We start from the raw sequence: 18,147 nt of genomic DNA on the forward strand, positions 1-18,147 counted from the left end.
GCAGCCGCCTTACCAGGTGGTCAAAGTCTTTCACAGTGTGAAGGAGTGGTAATGGGACATCCCCTGACTGTAATGGTCCCTCACTCGATTGAAATTTTACTGACAAGGACGAAAAGCCAGTACTTGACTGGTGCTAGATTGACTAGGTACGAAACGAGTACTTTGAGATCACCAAACGTGACACTGAAAAGATGTACAATGCTGAACCCGGCAACCTTATTCCCGAGTGAAAATGCTGAAATAGAAAAAGAGGAATATGTTGAACATGACTGTCTCGAAGTAACTGAGTTGTGCACAAAACCAAGACCTGACATTAGAGCTACCCGATTGGAAGAAAATTACCAAATTATTTTTGTTGATGGTTCTTGTCTGAGAGACAATACAGGGACACTGAGAGCAGGATATCCTGTGTGCACAATTATAGGTACCTTGAATACTTCCTGGCTTTGAGGAGTGTATTCTGCCCAGGTAGCAGAACTGGTCGCCCTTACTAGAGCGTGCCATGTTTCTGCTCAGTTGAGAGTTACTATCTATACAAATAGCCAGTACGGGTTCGGAATAGTTCATGATTTTGGTCAATTGTGGCCCCAGAGAGGTTTCCTGACCTCTTCTGGTTCACCAGTGAGAAATGGTGAGAGAATCAAAGAGCTGTTATATGCAATGCAATTGCCGAAAAAGATTGCTGTGGTGAAAAGCAGTGCACATCTGAAGTTGCAGGACTATGTATCACTGGGAAATAGATATGCAGCTCAAGTCTCAAGGTTTTGTGCATTCAACTGTATATCGTTCAAAGACAAGTGGGAACTGTTACCTGAAGAAGACACAACATGTACGAGTTATGCATTGAAAGTAATTGACACTTTGGAAGAATTAAAATCTTTGCAGAATAATGTTGACAAAGAGGAGAAACGTTCATGGAGCAAATTGAAATGTGTTCAAAGACAAGATGAATTGTAGGTTTCTGAGGAGAGTCAATTGTTTTTGCCAAATAGCCTGTTGTGTCAAATGGTGATGTACTATCAGGGTCAGGCACACACTGGGAGGGATGCCATGGTTTGTCTGTTCAAAATTGTTTGGTTCAACCCCAAGTCTATACAAGTTGCTGAAGCAGTTTGCCATTGTTGTGTCATTTGTCAGCAGTTAAATGTGGGGAAAGGGACAGTGGTTAGCTTGAGCCACATTGGAAGAGCAGGAGGTCCATTTAGCAAAATGCAATTGGATTTTATTGATATGCCTGTGTGTGGATGTTTGAGATATGTGTTGGTGATTGTTTGCATCTTTAGTCACTGGATTATAGCGTACCTTACACGAAGAAATGATAGCCTCACATTAGCGAAACTGCTGCTTAGGGAACTGATACCGCGTTTCGGGTTTCCGATCTCTCTAGAATCAGATAGGCAAAGTCACTTTAATAATGAGGTAAATAAATTACTGTGTGCAGCATTGAACATTGAGCAGAAGTTGCATTGTGGTTACCGCCCGAAGCATCAGGACTAGTGGAGCAGATGAATGGCACTTTGAAGTCGAGAATTGCAAAAATGTGTGCAGCTACGAATTTGAAATGGTGTGATGCATTGCCTTTAGTGTTAATGTCAATGAGAAACACATCTAACAGGAAAACAGGACTGTCGCCTCATGAGATCCTCATGGGCAGAGCAATGAGATTATCAGCAGTGCCAGCAAATGCACTTGTCAACATTACAGATGATATGGTGTGGGATTTCTGCAAGAGTCTGGCTGTTGTAGTACACTCTTTTCCTCAGCAGGTGGAGGCCACCACACTGCCACCAATCTATGATCCAAGGCACAACCTGAGAGCTGGAGACTGAGCTGTCGTTCGAAAGCATGTAAGAAAGACGTGTTTGGAGCCTCGTTGGAAGGGACCATATCAAGTGGTCCTAACGACTACGACAGCTGTGAAGTGTGCTGGGATCCCGAACTGGATTCACGCAAGTCACACAAAGAAAGTGCCATGTCCACTGGATCAAAAAGAAGCGTTGTTGAGAGTACTAACAACAGTGTGACAAATCTCAGAGCCGGAAGGAGAACAAAGAGGAACTGAGACTGGATCCGAGCTCGTTGAGGACAGTTCAATCACTCTTGCGAGAGACCTCCAGGAGAGTATCGCAGAACCTATCTCAACTGAAGCAGCAGGACAGCCTAGTCAGAGGAGGGCTTTCCCAGAATCAGATGATTCTGATAGACAAACAGAGCAATTGCCAGACTCAGAAGAAAAAGGAGTTGAGGTGGATCAAAGCCAAGGTGACCTGACTCCTTCTGAACCGGTTGCAGGTCAGTGAAGAGAAAACACCACAGAGCAAGAAAAGGGTTTGAGTTCAATCTTGAAAAGAATACCGACAGAAGGTTCACTGAAAGGAGATAAGTGGCCAAAATTGCAAGTGGGGAAAAGGAAGGAGGTGGTTGTCAAACCAACAATCGAGGAAGAAGTAGGTACTATGAGGAAAGAATATTTAAGTGAAGGAGAGTTGAATGGTGATCAAAAGTTAAAGAGAAAGAAAATAGCAAGTTGAAGATACGCAGGTCCTTAATGGGCATATGCAACTACAAATGAATGGCAGCAAGAGTTTATGTCTTTTTGTTTTGATAAAAAAGTTCCAAGTCAATATTTTGAGGTGACGTGAAGAAGATTGATGAACTGAACTGTTGAAACAATCTGAGAGAAAATATTTTTGAGAAAGAGACTATTGAAAGTAACTATAGAAGACATTGATAACCTGATTTGACTTTTTAACACCTGATTTTGACAAAACTGCTAACCGGTTTTGACAAGGAAAAAGGGTTCCTGGGAGTGAAACTGAACTTCTTCTTTCTGATTCTTTACAGATTATGGCTGACTTTAATAAACAGGGTAAAGCTGCTAGGCGCTGTAAATGCCTGAGCATTGGTTTGGCAATTATGTGTTGGATATTGCTTGTGGTGTTGATTGTGGGTGTGTCTGTTCTTAAAGTGAAAGGAGCCAGCCATACTTCTGCTTTTGAGGTGACTAGTGCACTAACGGCATTAGAGAAGTTTAAGTTAGATGAGAAATATTTGCATGACTGTACTAATGTGCAGGGAGTATTTTCTTCTAATGTTTTCTATCACTTATTGAGTGAGTATGTTGAGACAATGGATGCGAAGAATTGTTTTGTGTGTACGCAGATTCCTTCATTGGGCTAGGAAGGAGTCACCTATCATAGCTTGCCTCTAACATATGGGATAAGTTGTAGTCTGTTACTAACAAGATTTTATAACCAGGAATATACACAGTACTTTTACTCTAATCATGATGTTGTGTTTTCGTTTGTTCCTATAATTAGATATTTGAGTAAAATAGCTAAGGATAATGATATAGTATTAGTTAGAGGATTCTTTGAACCTACATTGACATTTGGCACAGCATATGCGTATAAAAAAACAACCTGACATGCTTGCTTACACCTTTAGAGAAGAGTTTCTTAGATCACACTGATGACAGAAGAAAGGCATTAAAGTGGAAATTAGAAAAAGGCTTGGAGAAAAGGACTTACAAGATGGTTATGCTTACAGTGCAATTAAAACGCAAGGGAAATTAGCTTTAGATGCACTACACGTAGGGAAGCTTTGTATATATAGGCCTAAGTCGCGCACTGACACTTTGTTTGTGGGTACGAGTGAATGCAGGCATGGGTTTTTGTTTCAGAGTAAATGGACATTTATGTTGAATGGTCAGGACCCTGCAATTCCAGGGATATACTATATTTGTGGACTTAATACTTATTACCGTCCTCCAAGAAAACGGTGTGGGACATGTTATTTGGGGATAGTCTTCCCAAATATTTATCGGATGGAGGATTTGAAAAGGTTTCCGAAAGTGACTGAATTACATCATAAGAGACAGAGGAGGGAGTCCTCTTCTGTGATAGTAGGAGATATATTTGGTGCGGTGATTCCTTCAGTGGAAGTCATCCTGATTTCGATTAAGATTCGAAAGTTGTCTACTATTGTGGATAACATGCTGACAAATTTTTCAGTGGCTATACTCCTGATCGATACTGAATTAGCTGTGGCTAGAGCTATGACACTTCAAAATCGTCTTGCTTTAGACATTATTTTAGCGAATGATGGCAGACTCTGTAAAATGATTAACTCTAGGCATTGTTGTTTGTTTATACCTGATAACAGTAAAGAGATAAGAGACTTACTTACTAACCTGACTAACGCAAATGCTGATTTAAAGGAATAGAAGGAACCAGGTGCTTGGGAAAAGGTTGGCAAAGAGTTTGCTTCAGTGGGAAATTGGCTCAGCAACATTTGGAATGGGGTTCTATTGAAAATATTACAGGGAATATTAATTGTTGTGCTTTGTCAAATTGGGGTATGGGGATTATGCAAATTATGGAAAAGAATTAAATTGAGTAAGTCTAAGAACAATCAGAGGAGGTAAGAAAAGAAAATGGAAAAAATGTACAGGGAAAATTCAAGGAGAAGACAAAATTTGGAAGAAATCGAATTGTAAAAGTTTGATGGGTGGTAATTAGTGGGATGACTCATTTAATCATCAGAGGAGGGATTGCTAGTGCAAGTGTTCTAATTAGAAATGTAATCATGAGTGTTATGCATTTTAAATAATGAGTTTATGTAGAAAATGAATATCGTAGAAAAATAATGCACCCGTTTGAAAATGTGACCTCGAAGAATGGCCACCAGTATTCATGAAATATACTAATTGATGATTAATACTTATGAAACATTGAAGATGTATTAGACTAATGTAGTAATATGTTATATTAAGGGTTATGAAGTGTGCTCTAGCTTCATTAATTGTAGGCCTTAACCTAGAGAGTGTTTTGGCCTAGTTTTGTGAGGCCTCATGCGAAAGCTGTATTTCTTAGCGGTTAATAAAAATGCTGACAGAGTGAATTAAACTGTGAAATGTCCATTGACTTGTTGAAAGTGCTTAACAGAAGTTTTTTGTGAGAACCGACAACAGGCTAAAAGTTCTCATGACAGCCTGTCACCCCTAGGGCAGGAGCTGTTTGTTTCCCCCTCGACCTTTTCCAAAGTGGAAGGGCGCTTTTCATTTTTCAATCTCTCACAGTGTTAGTGAACAGGGTACTTTTTCTATTCTCCAACACTCAGAGTCATCAAAAAATAGAAGCAGTGAATAAATATGATTTTTTTTTCTCCCACCTTGTCTAATGACATCTGGGGCAGTTGCAGGCTTTAACACTTCCACCTTGCTCAAACATGGGAGGAGTGATGTAGTTACCACCCTACTGCAGCTTGCCAAATAGTGTGTGGCGGGGGTAGTATTACTTTCCTATTATTTCCCCACCTTACCCAAACACAAAGTGAAATATCTTTTTATCCATCGCTACCTTGTGCTGCGATAGGGTATTTCACTGCTCGACTTGTCTAATTGGGGCAATATTAGAGCTTCAAGCTCTCTGCCTTACCCAATGGCAAGAGGGTATATTTTTACTCATTCCAACTTGTTGAAAGCAGAGGGTTGTAGTGTATAACCTCCCAACTTGCCCAAGGAAGAGGCTTATATGTTTTCCTACAACGACCAGCATACACCGTAAAGGATGTTGGGTGTGCTTTCTTCAAAGTAGTGAGGTATAATGTTCCTTTAAAACCTATCCTGATTTTTGGCCTTGTCAGGAGATATAAAGTAACAATAAGAGAAGCTGTCTGGCATTGTATATGTATGTGTGGCAATTTTGAGGGCTGCACCCTTTCCAATAGCATTGTTCCAATTAATTGAAATGAAGGGAAAAATGAAAAAGACTTGTTTGCCCATGGCCAAGGTTTGAATTGTGTTTCTTCAAATTCCACTACTCAATGGATTTCCTTAAAGAATATAAACACAAAGACGTCCTTCTTCAAATACATACTGAAATATTTAGCCAGGTGCAGTGGCAGTTTGCAACAGACCCTGGCTTGTGCCCAGGCCCTGTGCCCAAATAGCTGCAGTCAGCCAACACCAGCTGCACACGACCTTCAGCCGAGTGCTGCAGGTGTGGAGCGTAGCGCCTCACCTTCAGTCAGTCCCTGCATCCAACCTGCTACTGGAAGCAAACTCTTGCATTTCTTTTTGTAGAGGGGATGACAACACGGCTTAGCCTATGGTCAAACCATGTTTATGTATTTTACATTTCTAAGGATACACAGGCCCTAGCGCTGGTCTGCAAATCCAGGACCAGGCCCAACAAGGGTCCATGTCCCTTTGTAGGGGGTTCATGGACCCTTGACCAGGGTTTCTTGCATTGCAGGGGACTACAATCTAGCCTGTGGGTCTGTGAACCCCATGGCAAAATCTGCATTTAAAAAAAATATATTTAGCACCATGGAGGAGCTCTCTGGAAGCCCCTCACCTGAGCCAGAGAATCAGGGAATGATCCACCTGTTCCCTTATGGCTCTTTTAGTTTGTTTCCAGCATGTGGGGAACTGAGTCCCTGCACCCCAAAAAGGTTGCATCCTGAAACAGCAACTGCTCAATTTTCCTTCAATTTGCAGCCAGCTAATCAGATTGTTGCGGGCTTGAATTATTAGCTTAGTCTTTCAGATCCAAAATGTAAAAAGGAAAAAAGTTTCCTTGTCTAATAAAATGTGATTACTGTTTCAAATTGTGGTTCACAAACTCAGGTTAGTGGAACCATATGGGGACGGATATCTCTGTCTTCCAGTGATTGATTAAAGCGTCAGCTCATTTTGACTTGTACAAAAATTAGTTAACATATTTACACCAAACCAAGGAAAGGCACTTCCTTGATTTAAGATCTACTTTTATGTCAAGTTTGGTTAATACATTTATTTGTTTTTTCAATAGCTGCATCAAATGATTCAAAAGCTTCCTATGGAATTTAAGATATGAAATTGGGAAATTTCACTTTTCCGACCTCCTTTTAATGGTTCTGCACAAAACTTGCTATGTTGAATCCAAACCAGATATGTATTTTTGAGGAAATTTTGTTCAGAACAAAAAACGTATTTAAAAAAAAAAAGTTACCTATAACTAGAACTAAGGAAGGGCTATTGTTGCCTCCGATACTATGTGTGTATATATATATATATATATACATAAACTTGTACTATCTCATTAACTAGTACCCTTGGTAGTTCAACCTTTTTTGCTTTTCAGGTGGCCATTTTTTTGACTGAAAATATTTACTGGAAATTATTGTCCCCATTATATTTCCCTGTTTAAAAAATATATATATATAGATATATAAATATATATATATAAATATACACATATATAAAATATCTATATATATATTTTTTTTTTAAAGGGAATATAATGGGGGCAATAATTTTCAGTAAATATTTTGAGTCAAAAAGATGGCCAGCTGAAAAGCAAAAAAAGTTGAACTACCGAGGGTACTAGTTAATGAGAAACTGCTAAAAAATTATGATAAAAGTATTGGAAAGTGGAAATGACCCTCAAAAATACCTATTGTTTGTTATAGATATCCCCAGTTTTCTGTCAGAGTGCACATAAAGTTATGTACATGGGTGTTTGGTCCTTAAGAAGGCGTACAAAGTATGTAAACCCACTGAAACGTGCATTGACAAGCCTTAACCCAGTTTTGGACAACGCAATGAGAGCTGAAGGAAGAACAGTCATAGTTGCTTGGGTGTACAGGAAGCTCTGAATCGGGTTATGTAGTATGCATGAAGTGTGGTATGAATGGGACGGCAGGTGTGAGAGACACGATTGACAAGTTGGGCTGTGAGGTTTTAATTTATTTTTTACAGTTTTTGTAAAAAAATGTTTTTTTGTAGAAAATTGTGAAAACAGGAAAAAATATAAGAGAAAGCTTGTTGTAAATTGAGTAAGAAATACTAAAAATTATATAAAAATTATATTGTTGGTTAAGTGATGCAAACTTGGGCATGGGTCTGTCCACTGTAGGATTCATTCCCACTGTTAGGAACATGTAGGTTAAGTGAGATAATTTATATTTTGACTCTTCGATAGAAACATGTCAGGTGGTTTTAATAGACCATTTTGCATAATCTTTCTGTGGAAAAGTTTGGATAATTATTTTGGACGGGGAACCTGAATCTGTGCACACAGAATTGTTATGCACAGGGGGATACCCTGCAAGAAAACTGTATATATACACGCCATTGTGGAGAAAGTAAATGTAGCCCAATGACACATTTTATTTGGAACAAGTGTACCAATAAACACTGACTCCCAAGTTTATGTTTAGAGTGCATTAGGTGGAAGGAAAACATTGCTTTATGCCTCGGATATTCCTTTCGAAAATCACTGTACAAAGGAAAACAACTCACAAGGTCTAGTTATTGTTCTTCCATCTCACTGCATGGATTCAACCTCTTGAATTGCGGTTATGGTATGGTTATGGTTTAAAATATATGTTTATGACTACTACACATGACAAACTGCCTGGTATAAATCATACAAGTGGATCCACTGATTGTAAAATGCTTTAGCAATTGTTGAAGGAGAAATGGAGTTTCACAGTTTACTTGAGGCTTGGCTTCTTGTGAGAAATGGTTCCTCCTCACATTGAACAATAGTTATAAATAGCATATCACACTATGTACATCTACACAAATACTTATATATTTAACTTTTTTATCGTTTGAGTATGTATGTATGGGTCTGTATGCTATTTCTACAGCGCAAACCTGCCAAAAGGCAGCAGAGTGCTTTACATTGTCAAAGACAAGCATAAATTCAATGAGTGATAGGAGAGGAAGGTGGACTGAGGACGGTTCATGGATTGTGATATAGTGGTCTTCTTCCTACATTTGAGCAGCATTGGGGCAATCCTAATGTGCATGTTAAAGAAATTGCAAATCCTGGACTCTTAGATGGATTTACAATTCTTAGTATGCAGTCTGATGGTGTGCTGGGTGTGGATATGCTATCCTCCAGGGATGGTGAGCTGGTCTTCAAGATAAGTGGGGGCGATGATTATAATAACATTGTTACTGATCCAACTGGATTTGAATGTGGTGCAGGACCAGCAAGGAAGCCAATGGCATTCCATCAAGCTGGAGACAATGTGGCCATATTTCTTCAGGCCCTTAATGAGATGTGCTACTGCACGTAAGATGTCCCTAAGAGGTGCCAGTGTGGAGTCTGAAAGGCCATAGAGTAGAGTATTACCACCATCCAGATGTAGAAGTGAGAGGTCTTGAACAGCAGTTTTTAAGTGCTTTTTAGAAGAAGCAGTTTGACTTTCTTTAGAAGAGAGTGGCACCAGGCTGTCTTTGTATTTTTTGGCAATGTAATCCTGGAGGGTGAGTGTTGGACCTGGCTTTTTGACAGGGACATCCCCAAACTTTTTGCCTCCTTCCTCCTATTTTTTCTGACCTGTTGTTGTTGGCTTTTGACCTCTGGGCACTTTACCACTGCTAACCAGTGCTAAAGTGCATATGCTCTCTGTGTAAATTGTACTACTGATTGGTGTATCCATGATTGACTATTTAATTTACTAGTAAGTCCCTGGTAGAGTGCACTACATGTGCCTAGGGCAGGTAGATTAAATGCTACTAGTGGGCCTGCAGCACTGGTTGTGCCACCCACCTCAGTAGCCCCTTAAGCCTGGCTCAGGCCTGCCATTGCAAGGCCTGTGTGTGCAGTTTCACTGCCACTTCAACTTGGCATTTAAAAGTACTTGCCAAGCCTAGAACTCCCCTTTTTCTACATATAAGTCATCCCTAATGTGTGCCCTAGGTAACCCCTAGAGCAGGGTGCTGTGTAGGTAAAAGGCAGGACATGTACCTGTGTAGTTATATGTCCTGGTAGTGTAAAACTCCTAAATTCGTTTTTACACTACTGTGAGGCCTGCTCCCTTCATAGGCTAACATTGGGGCTGCCCTCATTCACTGTTGAAGTGGCAGCTGCTGATCTGAAAGGAGCAGGAAGGTCATATTTGGTATGGCCAGAATGGTAATATAAAGTCCTGCTGACTGGTGAAGTCGGATTTAATATTACTATTCTAGAAATGCCACTTTTAGAAAGTGAGCATTTCTTTGCACTAAAATCTTGTTGTGTCCTTCAATCCACGTCTGGCTAGGTTTAATTGACAGCTCCTTGTGCATTCACTCAGACACACCCCAAACACAGGGTACTCAGCCTCACTTGCATACATCTGCATTTTGAATGGGTCTTCCTGGGCTGGGAGGGTGGAGGGCCTGCCCTCACACAAAGGACTGCCACACCCCCTACTGGGACTCTGGCAGACAGGATTGAACTGAAAGGGGGCTTGATGCATTTCTTAGACTCTCTTTGAAGTCACCCCCACTTCAAAGGCACAACTTAGTATAAAACAGGGCCTCTGCCCTACCTCATCAGACACTTGCTGGAGAAGAAACCTGAACCAGAAACTACATCCTGCCAAGAAGAACTGCCTGGCTGCTCAAAGGACTCACCTGTCTGCTTTTCTACAAAGGACTGCTGCCTTGCTGTTGGCCTGCTGCCTTGCTGAACTGCCTGGCTGCTCAAAGGACTCACCTGTCTGCTTTTCTACAAAGGACTGCTGCCTTGCTGTTGGCCTGCTGCCTTGCTGAACTCTTGTCTGGCTGTAAAAGTGCTCTCCAAGGGCTTGGATAGAGCTTGCCTCCTGTTCCCTGAAGTCTCAGGACCAAAAAGACTTCTCTCTTCCTTTTGGACGCTCAGTGCGCCGAACTTTTAGACGCACAGCTTGTTCCGCGGCAAGAAAAACGCCGCACACCGACGCTGATCGACGCGACGCCTTCGGGACGACCGAAACTTTGACGCACGGCCTCGCAAGGACAACGCCGCCCGACTTCCCGGGAGAAATCGACGCGACGCCTGCCGTGAGATCGAAACTTTGACGCACGGCCTTGCAAGGATAACGCCGTCCGACTTCCCAGGAGAAATCGACGCGACGCCTGCCGTGAGATCAAAACTTTGGCGCACGGCCTCGCAAGGACAACGCCTCCCGACTCCGCAGGAGAAATCGACGCGACGCCTGCCGTGAGATCGAAACTTCGACGCGCAGCCCCAAAGAACGACGCGCAGCCGGAAAACAAGCAGAAAAATCCACGCACAGACCCGGGAGATCTGGTACTCCCCGCAAACCACAGTAAGAGACTGTCCGCGTGCCGGAAAACGACGCACGACTCCCCGCGTGGAAAATAACGATGCAAGTCCGTGTGTGCTGAGGATAAATCGACGCACACACCAGTTTTCCACGTACCTCTTCTCCTGTGGCCCTCTGAGGAGATTTTCCACCAGAAACCAGGTACTTTGTGTTTGAAAGAGACTTTGTTTACTTTCTAAAGACTTAAGACACTTTATATCACTTTTCAGTGATATCTTTACAAATTCGTATTTCAACTTTGATCGTTTTGACCTGAAGATACCCAGATAAATATTATATATTTTTCTAAACACTGTGTGGTGTATTTTTGTGGTGTTATGCTATGGTGTTGTATGATTTATTGCACAAATGCTTTACACATTGCCTTCTAAGTTAAGCCTGACTGCTCATGCCAAGCTACCGGAGGGTGAGCACAGGCTGATTTTGGATTGTGTGTGACTTACCCTGACTAGAGTGAGGGTTCTTGCTTGGACAGAGGGCAACCTGACTGCCAACCAAAAACCCCATTTCTAACATTGGTGATCAGCGGTGAGGATAGGACTTGTGTTTGTGCAGTGACATACAGTAGCTAAGTATTTCACTACCTACCCACAGTTGAAGGTCAACTTGATTTTTCATTTTTTTTTTGGCTTTTGATTCTCTGATGTCCTCCTGGATATACTATTGATATTTTGGACTTTGGATTTTGGTTTTTGCTGGTAAGATCTTATCAGAATGGGATTGCTTACCTACTCATTCTTTGTTCGTTCTGACCACCTCACTAAGGAAGCTTTGCAGAAAATGGGTCCTTCCTGTAGCAAGGAGATCTACTAAGGCGGAGATGCTACATAACTACATAGTCTGGGGGGAGGAAAGATGGGCAGAGAGAGAGGCAGCAAGAAACCAAATGACTAAGTACCCCTCAGATGAGGAGGAGGACTACGCACATGAGGAGGAAGACTGCTCACATGAGGAGGAAGACTACTCAGATGAGGAAAGAGACCCAGAGATAGATGAATGGCTCCGAAGTCAAAGGCGACAGGAGCAACAATTAGAGGAGTATCTTGCAGAGGTTGAGGCAAAAAGACTCTTAGCCCTGGAAGAAGAAAAGATTGCAGCTCAAGAGCTGAGCTGTAAAGAGCTGAAACTGGAGGCCGGAAGGGCTGAGTCCAGTTCAGATGGTGGCAGCAAAAATCTTGCATCTAGTACTGCTGAAGAAGGGCACAAGCCCAGAGATGTGGTGCCCAACTTGAAGAAGGGAGTTGACACACCCCAGGCAGTTCAAGGGTATGAGGTAGCTCCTGTTATGCACAGGGTCCCTGAGAAGGATTGGGGAACTGGCACAGGGAGTCATATTCCTACTGGGGGGAGGGACACTTTACTGACTCTAGCAGAGAGTGACAGAGAAAAGGGTTCCCCCCCTGGTGGACGTCCTGGATATAGAGTGTAGAGACATCCCAGAAGAGTATGGGTTGAGTGTCAGGGACAGACAGATACTGTCTCACCAGTCTCAGGAGGGTGAGGTAGAGTGCTTTTCCAAGGTTGAGTTACTGGGTGGTTGGGTGAAGGGTACTGTGGTTAATACATGTGAAGGGCAGAATGATGTAATTGCTGGAGAGCATATGTCTGGTCCTTATTTTCCAGAGCTACGCCAACACCAGGTGGAGTGTGAGTTCTCTGACCACAGGGAACTTACAATGGAGGCAGACTTCTGGGTGAGTACCAGAGAGTCTGAAGAGGCATTTAGGGGTGCTCCTGAAGGGAGTGGTCTAGGTGGTTCCCAACCGAGTGAGGTGGGAAAGGATTGTAGCGTCCCAGGTAGGTCCCAGGTCCTAGAGGGTTCCATGAGGGAACACCAGGAGGGAAGCCTCGCCTGTACCGTAGGGCCACCTTTTGAGGGAAGCCCCGCAGTGTCAGAAGAACTTGGGGAGGTGACTGTAGCCAGCATCCCAACAGTTCTGGTGTCTGGCAGTACCCCTCCTAGTGAGGGGGTGCAGAAGTCCAGACATAGGGTTGAGAGGGGGTTGCAGACCCCAGTGGAGGACCTTGAGAGTCAGGGGACAGCTCTGAGAGCAGAGCCCCCCAGGAATGACCCAGGTGAAACCGTTTCTGGTTTGGGGGAAACCCAGACTCTGCCGGATGGGCAGAGGTCGGGAGACCTGCGCCAACCAGACTCTTGTGTGGCCCTTGGGGACGGTGTGTCCCTTGTGGGGGGTGAGAGTGCCTCCCAGGAAGTCCTGGCATGCCAGGCAAAGATTCAACCTCAGGGTGGTGACTCTGGGTTGGATACCCAGGTTCAGAGGTTAAACTCTGACCTGGTGGGAGGTAGATGTGCCTCCCAAGAAGTCCTGCTGTGCCAGGCAATTGTCCAACCTCAGGGTGTTGACTCTGGGTTGGATGACCAGGTTCAGAGGTTAAACTCTGACCTGATGGGGGGTAGGTGTGCCCCCCAGAAAGTCCTGGCGTGCCAGGCAATTGCCCAACCTCAAGGTGGTGACCCTGGGTTGGGGAACCAGGCTCAGAGGTTAAACTCTGACCTGGTGGGAGGTAGGTGTGCCTCCCTGGAAGTCCTGGCCTGCCAGGCAATGGTTCAACCTCAGGGTGGTGACTCTGGGTTGGCTAACCAGGTTCAGGGGATAAACTCTGACCTGTTGGGGGGTAGGTGTGCCCCCCAGAAAGTCCTGGTGTACCAGGCAGTTGTCCAACCTCAGAGTGCTGACTCTGGGTTGGATAACCGGGTTCAGAGGTTAAACTCTGACCTGGTGTGGGGTAGGTGTGCCCCCCAGAAAGTCCTGGCGTGCCAGGCAATTGTTCAACCTCAGGGTGGTGACCCTGGGTTGGAGAACCAGGTTCAGAGGTTAACCTCTGACCTGGTGGGAGGTAGGCGTGCCTCCCAGAAAGTCCTGGTGTGCCAGGCAGTTGCCCAACCTCAGGGTGGTGACTCTGGGTTGGATACCCAGGTTCAGAGGTTAAATTCTGACCTGGTGGGAGGTAGGTGTGCCTCCCAAGAAGTCCTGCTGTGCCAGGCAATTGTCCAACCTCAGGGTGTTGACTCTGGGTTGGATGACCAGGTTCAGAGGTTAAACTCTGACCTGGTGGGGGGTAGGTGTGCCCCCCAGAAAGTCCTGGCGTGCCAGGCAATTGCCCAACCTCAGGGTGGTGACCCTGGGTTGGGGAACCAGGCTCAGAGGTTAAACTCTGACCTGGTGGGGGGTAGGTGTGCCCCCCAGAAAGTCCTGGCGTGCCAGGCAATTGTTCAACCGCAGGGTGGTGACTCTGAGTTGAACAGTCAGGTGCAGAGGTTAAACTCTGACCTGGTGGGGGGTAGGTGTGCCTCCCAGAAAGTCCTGGTTTGCCAGGCAGTGATCCAGTCTGAGGGTACAGACCCTGGGCTGGAAGACCAGGTTCAGGGTGTCCCCCGGGACCTGGAGGGAGGGGCTACTGATAACAGTGCCCCTACCATGTTGTCTTCTGAGGAGGCCACTCCTAGTTGGAGGGTGCTGGACCCCAGAAGGGAGGGTAGGGGGAGGGAAGCCTCACCCCGGGCCCTAGTCCAACCTGAAGGTACAGACCCCAGGTTGGAGGGCCAGTTGCAGGTTAACAGCCCTGCACTGGTGGAGGAATGGTACAGGGCGACTTCTGTAAGCACCCTGACCATGTTGGACTCTGGGGGTACCGCTCCAGGAGGGAGGGTACAGAGCCCCAGAGGGGAGGACCAGGTTCAGGCTGTCATCCCTGACCTGGTGGAAGGGAGAGTGGTTAAAGGGTGCCCAGCACCTGGGGCTACCGCCCCCCACTCTCCACAGCCACAGTGGTTGGAGAGCTTTGAGAGGCCTGGGGCCTGGCTCTCATCCCTGGCAGCTGTCAGTAACCACGGTGGCTTGCTGTCCAGGTAGACAGAGTTATCCCTGGGGAGGGGACAATTGTCACACCCCGGGGGTAGAGTGGGCAACACCACTGTGTTGGTCATGGTGCTCCTGGGATACATCTGTGAGCAAAGTAAGGTTAGGTGCTGCACAGATGGGATCCGCAGGTAAGGAGAAAGGTTCCCCATGGGTTGGCTTAGTGGGCCCTGAGAGTATGGACAGAGGGATCCAATTGGAGTCAGGAAGGCGAAGAACTAGAGCATGCCCCTGCTGTTGTGGGCCTGGGTCCTTGTTCTGTCGCCTCAAACAGGGAAGTACATCAGGATAGTGATTGTTCTCCCCTGGCTTTAGGCTGGTAGGGGGTCATGTTGGACCTGGCTTTTTGACAGGGACATCCCCAAACTTTTTGCCTCCTTCCTTCTATTTTTTCTGACCTGTTGTTGTTGGCTTTTGACCTCTGGGCACTTTACCACTGCTAACCAGTGCTAAAGTGCATATGCTCTCTGTGTAAATTGTACTACTGATTGGTTTATCCATGATTGACTATTTAATTTACTTGTAAGTCCCTGGTAGAGTGCACTACATGTGCCTAGGGCAGGTAGATTAAATGCTACTAGTGGGCCTGCAGCACTGGTTGTGCCACCCACCTCAGTAGCCCCTTAACCCTGGCTCAGGCCTGCCATTGCAAGGCCTGTGTGTGCAGTTTCACTGCCACTTCGACTTGGCATTTAAAAGTACTTGCCAAGCCTAGAACTCCCCTTTTTCTACATATAAGTCATCCCTAATGTGTGCCCTAGGTAACCCCTAGAGCAGGGTGCTGTGTAGGTAAAAGGCAGGACATGTACCTGTGTAGTTATATGTCCTGGTAGTGTAAAACTCCTAAATTCGTTTTTACACTACTGTGAGGCCTGCTCCCTTCATAGGCTAACACTGGGGCTGCCCTCATACACTGTTGAAGTGGCAGCTGCTGATCTGAAAGGAGCAGGAAGGTCATATTTGGTATGGCCAGAATGGTAATATAAAGTCCTGCTGACTGGTGAAGTCAGATTTAATATTACTATTCTAGAAATGCCACTTTTAGAAAGTGAGCATTTCTTTGCACTAAAATCTTGTTGTGCCCTTCAATCCACGTCTGGCTAGGTTTAATTGACAGCTCCTTGTGCATTCACTCAGACACACCCCAAACACAGGGTATTCAGCCTCACTTGCATACATCTGCATTTTGAATGGGTCTTCCTGGGCTGGGAGGGTGGAGGGCCTGCCCTCACACAAAGGACTGCCACACCCCCTACTGGGACTCTGGCAGACAGGATTGAACTGAAAGGGGGCTTGATGCATTTCTTAGACTCTCTTTGAAGTCACCCCCACTTCAAAGGCACAACTTAGTATAAAACAGGGCCTCTGCCCTACCTCATCAGACACTTGCTGGAGAAGAAACCTGAACCAGAAACTACATCCTGCCAAGAAGAACTGCCTGGCTGCTCAAAGGACTCACCTGTCTGCTTTTCTACAAAGGACTGCTGCCTTGCTGATGGCCTGCTGCCTTGCTGAACTGCCTGGCTGCTCAAAGGACTCACCTGTCTGCTTTTCTACAAAGGACTGCTGCCTTGCTGTTGGCCTGCTGCCTTGCTGAACTCTTGTCTGGCTGTAAAAGTGCTCTCCAAGGGCTTGGATAGAGCTTGCCTCCTGTTCCCTGAAGTCTCAGGACCAAAAAGACTTCTCTCTTCCTTTTGGACGCTCAGTGCGCCGAACTTTTAGACGCACAGCTTGTTCCACGGCAAGAAAAACGCTGCACACCGACGCTGATCGACGCGACGCCTTCGGGATGACCGAAACTTTGACGCACGGACTCGCAAGGACAACGCCGCCCGACTTCCCGGGAGAAATCGACGCGACGCCTGCCGTGAGATCGAAACTTTGACGCACGGCCTTGCAAGGATAACGCCGTCCGACTTCCCAGGAGAAATCGACGCGACGCCTGCCGTGAGATCAAAACTTTGGCGCACGGCCTCGCAAGGACAACGCCTCCCGACTCCGCAGGAGAAATCGACGCGACGCCTGCCGTGAGATCGAAACTTCGACGCGCAGCCCCAAAGAACGACGCGCAGCCGGAAAACAAGCAGAAAAATCCACGCACAGACCCGGGACATCTGGTACTCCCCGCAAACCACAGTAAGAGACTGTCCGCGTGCCGGAAAACGACGCACGACTCCCTGCGTGGAAAATAACGATGCAAGTCCGTGTGTGCTGAGGAGAAATCGACACACACACCAGTTTTCCACGTACCTCTTCTCCTGTGGCCCTCTGAGGAGATTTTCCACCAGAAACCAGGTACTTTGTGTTTGAAAGAGACTTTGTTTACTTTCTAAAGACTTAAGACACTTTATATCACTTTTCAGTGATATCTTTACAAATTCGTATTGCAACTTTGATCGTTTTGACCTGAAGATACCCAGATAAATATTATATATTTTTCTAAACACTGTGTGGTGTATTTTTGTGGTGTTATGCTATGGTGTTGTATGATTTATTGCACAAATGCTTTACACATTGCCTTCTAAGTTAAGCCTGACTGCTCGTGCCAAGCTACCGGAGGGTGAGCACAGGCTGATTTTGGATTGTGTGTGACTTACCCTGACTAGAGTGAGGGTTCTTGCTTGGACAGAGGGCAACCTGACTGCCAACCAAAAACCCCATTTCTAACAGTGAGGCTGCGGTCAAGGGTGACCCCAGGGTGAGTCCCCTTGACTTGGCATTCAGTGAATGTTGAGGTTCAAAGCTGTCAAGGTTCATGTCTTTGAGCAAGCTTTGTTCTATATCTTGCTTGTTGGTTCGAGCTTCAGGTACGTGCTGGACATCCAGTTCTGGTAGATATGCAAGCAGACTCTGGGGAACTCCACAGATGTTAGGGATCTTTTGTGACCTGGAGGTGCCCATGGGAACAAACCAGTGTTGGTTGGAAAGGTTAGAGGAGAACCAATGAAGAACACTGGCATGAATCCCATTCGAAACTCCATGGTAAGTATGATTGTGGGGTGTTTGACTGTGTCAAAGGCAGCTGAGAGGTCCGACAATATCAGGAGGCAGGGGTGAACTTCATCTTCATTAAGTGAAACACAAGTTCTACATAAAGGAACAGACAGTAAACACCAAGCATAAATCCAGATTATATAATAAAGCCAGACTACAGTATACAACACCAGTAAGG

The sequence above is a fragment of the Pleurodeles waltl genome, chromosome 3_1 (assembly GCF_031143425.1).
Source record: "Pleurodeles waltl isolate 20211129_DDA chromosome 3_1, aPleWal1.hap1.20221129, whole genome shotgun sequence".
Classification (NCBI taxonomy): domain Eukaryota; kingdom Metazoa; phylum Chordata; class Amphibia; order Caudata; family Salamandridae; genus Pleurodeles; species Pleurodeles waltl.